Source organism: Ixodes scapularis, unplaced genomic scaffold (genome assembly GCF_016920785.2).
Source record: "Ixodes scapularis isolate PalLabHiFi unplaced genomic scaffold, ASM1692078v2 PGA_scaffold10__122_contigs__length_95168666, whole genome shotgun sequence".
In the NCBI taxonomy this organism is placed as follows: Eukaryota; Metazoa; Arthropoda; class Arachnida; order Ixodida; family Ixodidae; genus Ixodes; species Ixodes scapularis.
The window spans coordinates 13224534-13231356 of record NW_024609836.1 but is presented as its reverse complement, the minus strand read 5'-3'; positions in this window follow the sequence as shown (position 1 = coordinate 13231356).

The window sequence follows — 6823 nt, the reverse complement described above, 5'->3', positions numbered from 1 at the left end:
CAACAGATACCACCCCCAAGGAGTCCATTCGAAGTATTGGGAATAGATCACCTTGGTCCCTTCCCGAAATCGGATACTGGCAACAGGCACATTATTGTGGCGACCGACTACTTAACGAAGTGGGTTGAGGTCAAAGCAGTTCCCGATACGTCAGCGGTGCACCTTGTCAGCTTCGTAAATAACCATCTAGTGTGTCGGCACGGAGCTCCAAGGATGATCATCTCTGACAGAAGAACGTCAATCATGTCGCGTTCTTTCAAGGATACCCTTAGAAATTACGGGATTCAACATGCAGCGGCCTCACCCTACCACCCTCAAACAAATGGTCTTGTCGAGCGCACCAACCGCACATTGGTCGATGTAATGGCAGCATTCGTCAACGCGTCCCACAAGAACTGGGACCAATACGTCTGCACAGCCGCGTTTGCACTAAACACGTCTCAACAAGAAACGACGAGTCAATCACCATTTGAACTAGTCAACGGGAGACTCCCCACGCTTCCAGAGGAGACAGCAATCGAGATGACATGGACCCGCCGGGCAGAAGACTATGATAGTAACTTTTCCGCCCGATTAATCGAAGCAAGGGAAAGAGCTCGACTGGCCATCCTTCACAAGCAGTCGCTACATGCAGGGCGTCTAAGAAGAGTAAATGGGAGACCGTCGTTGAATCCGGGAGACTTAGTGCTTCTTGGAAGTCATTTCAGACGCCCACAGCGATCAGAGAAATTAATGCCAAGGTACTGCGGACCCTTTAAAATATGCAAACAGCTCGGTCCGGTAACATATCGCCTCCAGAAGCTTCGGACGCTACCTCAACCAGGTAGACACCGGACTCTCACTGCTCACGTTGGCCAACTGAAACTTTACGTAACGCGCGATGAACATGTTGCTTCTGTCCGAGACGGACAGCCCAGTGCACGGGAGGGGCGAGTGTAACGGTGAAGGTAGAAGAGGTGGACTAAGGGTAGGAGAAGACGAAGAAACGAGACTGGAACGGCGGTTTTTGGTTTACCCGTAACAATATATATATATATATATATACTATAATCGGCCGCATATCTCATTTGTTAAATAAATTGTGAGGTAGGCTGCGCTGCGAAGCGTTACTCGGGAAAGAAAGTAATTTCTTTACTTCTATACTTTTATTGCTTCGCGAGTGACCTATGCACGGAGTCACCAGGCCGGGGTTGTCGTCGCCATGGAGCGGCCCCCGTGTCCCCCGTCTTAATTGTTCCTCGAGGACCCCCGCCCTGGGTGCGTACCATGCGCTGTGCCTCGCTCGAGCACAGCGGGGCCCCTCAATGTTTTGTAACATTTATTTTCTTTTTTTTTTTTTTTTTTTGAGAAGTTTCGGTACTGTTTCTGCACCCCGACGAGGGGTTTTCCTGAAAGCGGTGTCCGGCTGACGGTCGACAGCTAGGCGAAGGTTTTTGGGAGTATTCGGGGGTCCGTGCACGTGTCTTTTCTTAATTGGATTTTGTATCGTATATGTTTGTTTTGTACCGCGTGGCTCCCATTGGTCTAAAAAGAGCGATATCTGATTGGTTCCTCGGATGGCGGGAAAAGTCTTAGCAAAGTGAATATAGGCGCCTAAAGGCGCATGATTTGCGGTTTAAGGTTCGAGTACGGAAGCTGTCATCGGCAGTTCGAGAACCGCGCGAGATAAGAGCGCGAGTGTGCGACCGGCTGCCTCAGGACGAGAGCCAAGTGCAATATGTAAGTGTATAAATCATTTTCCATCGTTCCCTTCCTTGACTTTCTTTTATGAACAAACTTCGGAAACCTTAGAAATCGACACCAACGAACGAATCACGTGAGATTTTTGTTGGTTCGATCAGGTTAAGATGGGGAGTAATTTATGGTGGAGCAGCTTTCCAGTGTGTATCGTCTGTCCATCAAGGTGTTCCGCGTTTCTACTTATGCATCATTGTTTTATCCGCCCCGATGTCTGCAGGCTTCGTGTATTGGGGTCGTGCTTTATAAAATATTTGGTTTTATGATTCTTGTTTTCTGTCAACTCTGGTGCCTTCTGTTCACGTCACGCGTAAACAAAAAAAAAACCGAAGTGCAGATTGCAGGCACCACGGAAAGGATTGGATCCCGCCAACTGGGGATCCGTAGGCAAACGTTCTGCTCTGGAGCCACCGAGGCAGCTACTCTTCAATGTAACATAAATGCACACCGGGACAGCTTACATGGCAGTTTATGTGGCATTTTTATTCATGAAGGCCATCAACGCAGTCGCAAGCTCCTGCTGCACCTTGATGGCGGTTTCCTGCAGGATGATTTCCCGCTCGCGTGGGGCGAACTCTCTCCCTCTCGAAGCCTCAAAACTCTGCCTGAGCAGCCTCTGTTCATCGATCACCGTTTTGGTGTATGCGGTGCTCGGGGCTTGCGGCCTCTTCCTCTTTTGTGGCCTCGGTGGCACGTTGCTTGTGCCATTGACACTGCTGGGCCCCGGCCTGCTGACACTTGTAATGGCGGGGGTGCTGGCAACTTGGCTTTCCTCGCCGCGCAGCTCCTCTCCTGGTTCCTCGACGGGCTCCTCGAAGCAGTCCGTGTCAACCATGCTTCTCCCCTGCATGTCTGAGAGCATCTGACAGGACTACCACACAAGTAGTTTTTCCTCTCAAGCTACAAGAGACTGCAGCAACCTGTTAGGTGCCACCCAAAGCCATTATACGAGGGGTACTCAAAAGTAACGGAACTCTAACCCCGTGTATAAATGCTTTCTAGTTGAGAATCACGGTGCTAGGTATTGCTAGCATAGTTTTATACGTCAGTGTGCAAAAGTGATATAGCTCTATACTCCGTTTCAGAGACAGCATTCAACGCTCTCAAGGATACTGGCACAAGCACGAGACTTCTATTAACGATTCATTTGGACATGTTTTCGTGCAAATTAAATGTTCAATATAGCCAAGCTCTCGTGCCAATATCTTTGACAGCATTGTACACTGTGTATGGAAAGAAGTGTAGCGTAAAATATTGAGCAGGCACCCACAAAACAGTTGAAGATATTCGCAAAAACATCAAAAAGGACAATTGTTACGTCCGAGAGCAGAAAAACAGGGAGGGCCCAAGGTAGGGTAGGCGCCTTATCTATAGTATGCACCCTTTTTACAATATAGCCATAGTCTGGCAGAACCCCGAATTTTTAAAGCAGCAACAATGCTCCACTTCAGCTGAAGCTCTCGCATCAAGCTTTACCGCATTGCACCGTCACACGCGTGCAAAGTTTTGTCGCTTTGCAACGGCTTGTCGAAAAAACAGCCAAAGCAGAGGAGCACTGCGATTAGCTCGGTGGACTCTGCTCGGTGGGAAATTTTCAAAAACTATTTCATGCATTTGCCACTGGCTGCCACTTTTACATTGAAATGATTTGTTATTCAAAAATGCAGAAACTTTTCTGAGAAAAGCCACCAAACCTACTTCCACTACTGCCGGTGTGGCATGGTTGGAAGCCAAGCTCTCATCCACGAGGGCCGTGTCATTCAGGGGGAGGGACCCGAACAGTCGGTTCGGGTCCCAGAAGAAGGGCCACTTTATTGCGCCGGACCCCGGGGGGGTCTCCTCCCTCAGATCTTTACTCAAAAATGAATTGCAGTGAGTGGCAACTTTATGGCAAAGCTGTTCATGTATGTGCGACACCCAGTATAACAAACAGTTTTCCGGAGCATTCTCAGAATAAAGAGGTAAACACATGCTGCTGGCTATATTGTGCTTACATACATAACCAGAAGCAGTGGCAGTTTAGCATTTGAATGATATGAGATTGTACCACATCAGATTATGGGACCTATAAACTAACATTTAATGAGATGTAGTATTCCTCCATCCTGCCACTTGTTTCAAGTGCGATAATGCGTGCCAAGGTGACAATAAAAAGATTTCCTGGATTGGAATTAAATTAATTTTACTTAAGTGACTGAAGCTCGCAAGTAGTTATTCTTTATCACTAGATATATATTTTAAACACGGTAGATTCATTGATCACTCTGTCCGATCACTGAACGCAGTACAGAAAATTACCCTAACCTTCAATTACTCATGGATTAACAACTTTTAACTTATGTAAACTGCACCGTAGAAGAAACAAAAGTTGATCTTTGTCTAGCTAGTGAAAAAGCCTTCTTATTTTTTTTTTCGCGTTGTCATGCTTGCAATAAGACATTACTATTTTAGTTTTAGTTTCCTTTCTTCCGCATTCTGAAATTTTCTTGCCATAGGTCGTTCGTTCCGTAACTGACTAACGAAGTGGAAAGTAGAACTCAAGCCCAGCGCTCCGATTTTTCCACAAGAGCACCGTGGTCATGTTCAGCCTGGTCTAAGTCGCTCTTGCTTGATGTTTTGATTTAAATACAATCGCATATAAACAGTAGAGAGGAAATAAAAATATTTTTGGGACATATTTCTTCGCGGAAGAGGGTTGATTTAAATCATCATAGCAAGATCGGTCTAATCCCGGTTGAAAATTTTGGAAGTCGGAATTTTCTTATTGGTACCAATTGGGTTTTTGGACAACCAATTGGTCACTGCTTATGGGAACCATTTGCAACAGATTCAACTTCCAACTGGAAAAATAATTCCTATTTGTGAGACCCATTGGCCAGTGTGCTTCCAGTTCAAATCAATTGGAATTCCGATTGGATTTAATGGGAATTTTCAACTGGGATATTTACATCACGATTGAAATCATGATTTAACCCGCGGTTTAAGTCATCTGAGTTTTTATTTTCCGCCCTGACTCATACTACTCTCAGGGTGCATGCAACTTTACAATAATCTTAGCGGTACGTGTTGGACAGATTTTCTATCTTGTGGTGGACCTGGTCCTTGGTCCTGACGATACCGTAAGGGAGCAGCTCCTCGGCAATCTTCCCGTAAACGCCTCCGTTACGCTTGGCGCGTCCGAGGTCTTCCATCCTGCCCTCCCAGAGCCGGATCAACTTCCAGGTCTCCTGGGAAGTCCACACGACGCGCGGTTCCCTCTTCTTCGCGGCCGAAGGTCCCGCTCCGTTCGTCATGGTGTACACTTCGCGCCCGTTCTTAAAACGACTTAAAACACAATGAAATATATACGTACAACAAAAATATTATATATATATACAACGCAAGAATAAAAGACTATGAAACGATGATAAAATATTTAAAAAAGAAATAGAAGATGAGAAGGATAAATGGCAAAAGGGATGGGAATGCTAAACAACCTATGTAAACGAGCGAGCAGACAACGGATAGTTTAGGCTCATACTGGACAACTGAGACCGCGAATATATTAAACAAATATATCGGAAAAGGTGTGCGAGATATACACGTTATAAGCTTTTTTTTTCTAAAAATAATTGCTACAAGCATTGTTTTCAATTGTATTTATATTATTTATAATGTTTTATTTCAATTCGCGGAACTTGTGCTGACCGCTGTCGACGAGACTACACATTTACGAGCCGTAAATGAGTTTGGGAGAATTAAATCGAGCTCGAATGTCATTTAATGAGAGAAAAAAAGAAAAGGTTGTTTTGGTGAGACTGCCGAACCGCTTTTCCTTCATCCTCCTAAACAGCTTTCTACAAAGCAAATCTGACGTGTGCGTTTTTACAGGGATAGCTGCTATGGTCTCTCCGTGTTGTCACTTGACATTGTGACGTCAGAGTCACGTGACTTCCTAATGTCTTCTGACGTCGCAATTTCACTTGACATCGTGGTGTCACATGATGTTTCCAAGATAACGCCCAACCTTAGTGCCTACAATTATCACGAAGTTTATAAAAACAAAAATGTCAAAATCATTGCGAGCTCGTTCTACCTGATCGCCATAAGTTTTCCCCCAAAGCCAAGGTCACACTGCTTGTGCATCATACAGAAGACAGTCCGCAAACAGATTCAAACTCGAGTCACCACGAGATCTGAGCTTTAAATGCCGCAAGGTAACGAGTTCAAGGAGACACTCGGCACGCGGCATTTGAACCATGGATATCGTGGTGACTGATATCTGCAGACTGCCTTGTGTATAAGCAGTGTGATCCCGGCTTACAGGGGTACGGAAACCAAATTCTGGAGCTCATTTCTTTGTTTCAACACGACGCAGGTAGCAGCACAACCACAGAAACATAAATATTGCGCTAGAAAACGCAAGAAAACATATTTTAAAGTGAATTAAACGATAATCAAAAACCACCTGGTAGTTGGTTATGAAGCTTCAATGGAATGTCGTGACGACAACATGCCTCTGAAAACAGCGCCACAGCGGTATGTCCGCTCACTGGTATAGATTGCCTAGGCCTGAACGCAATACCGAGGCGTCTTGGTGGAAAGAGCCAAAACGAAGTGAGCCACCTTGGTTTCAGCTCTCGCGCGACGTGCAAACGCGTGCTTCGGTTGTTCTCAGGTTTGGTGCGCGTGTCTTTGTCGTGAAGTTTAACACACATCATTTTTCTGCGAGGTTTTTCGGCGACTTTACGACGGGATGCCAAAATATTGTGCGGCAGAGGGTTGTGGGAACAGTGTTGTTCGTTGTGAGACGTCGGCACACACGTTTCCGAAGGACGAGAACCCCTCTTACCTGTGGAGTCGTCTCGCTCGCCCGTCCTTTCCAACGTGGATTCCCTCGAAAAGTGATCGTCTATGCAGCGAGCATTTTCGGGATGAGGACTACATCAGGAGCCCCAGTGCCCTCCGGTATGTATGGGCCACTAACTGAACCTCTGCCATATTGCAATATCTGTCCTAGAACAACTGTTTGAACATGTGCCCAAATTGCGTGCCTTGATGCCCCCGTGAACACCCATACAATGCTTTGATGGTATCAACGGTTCCC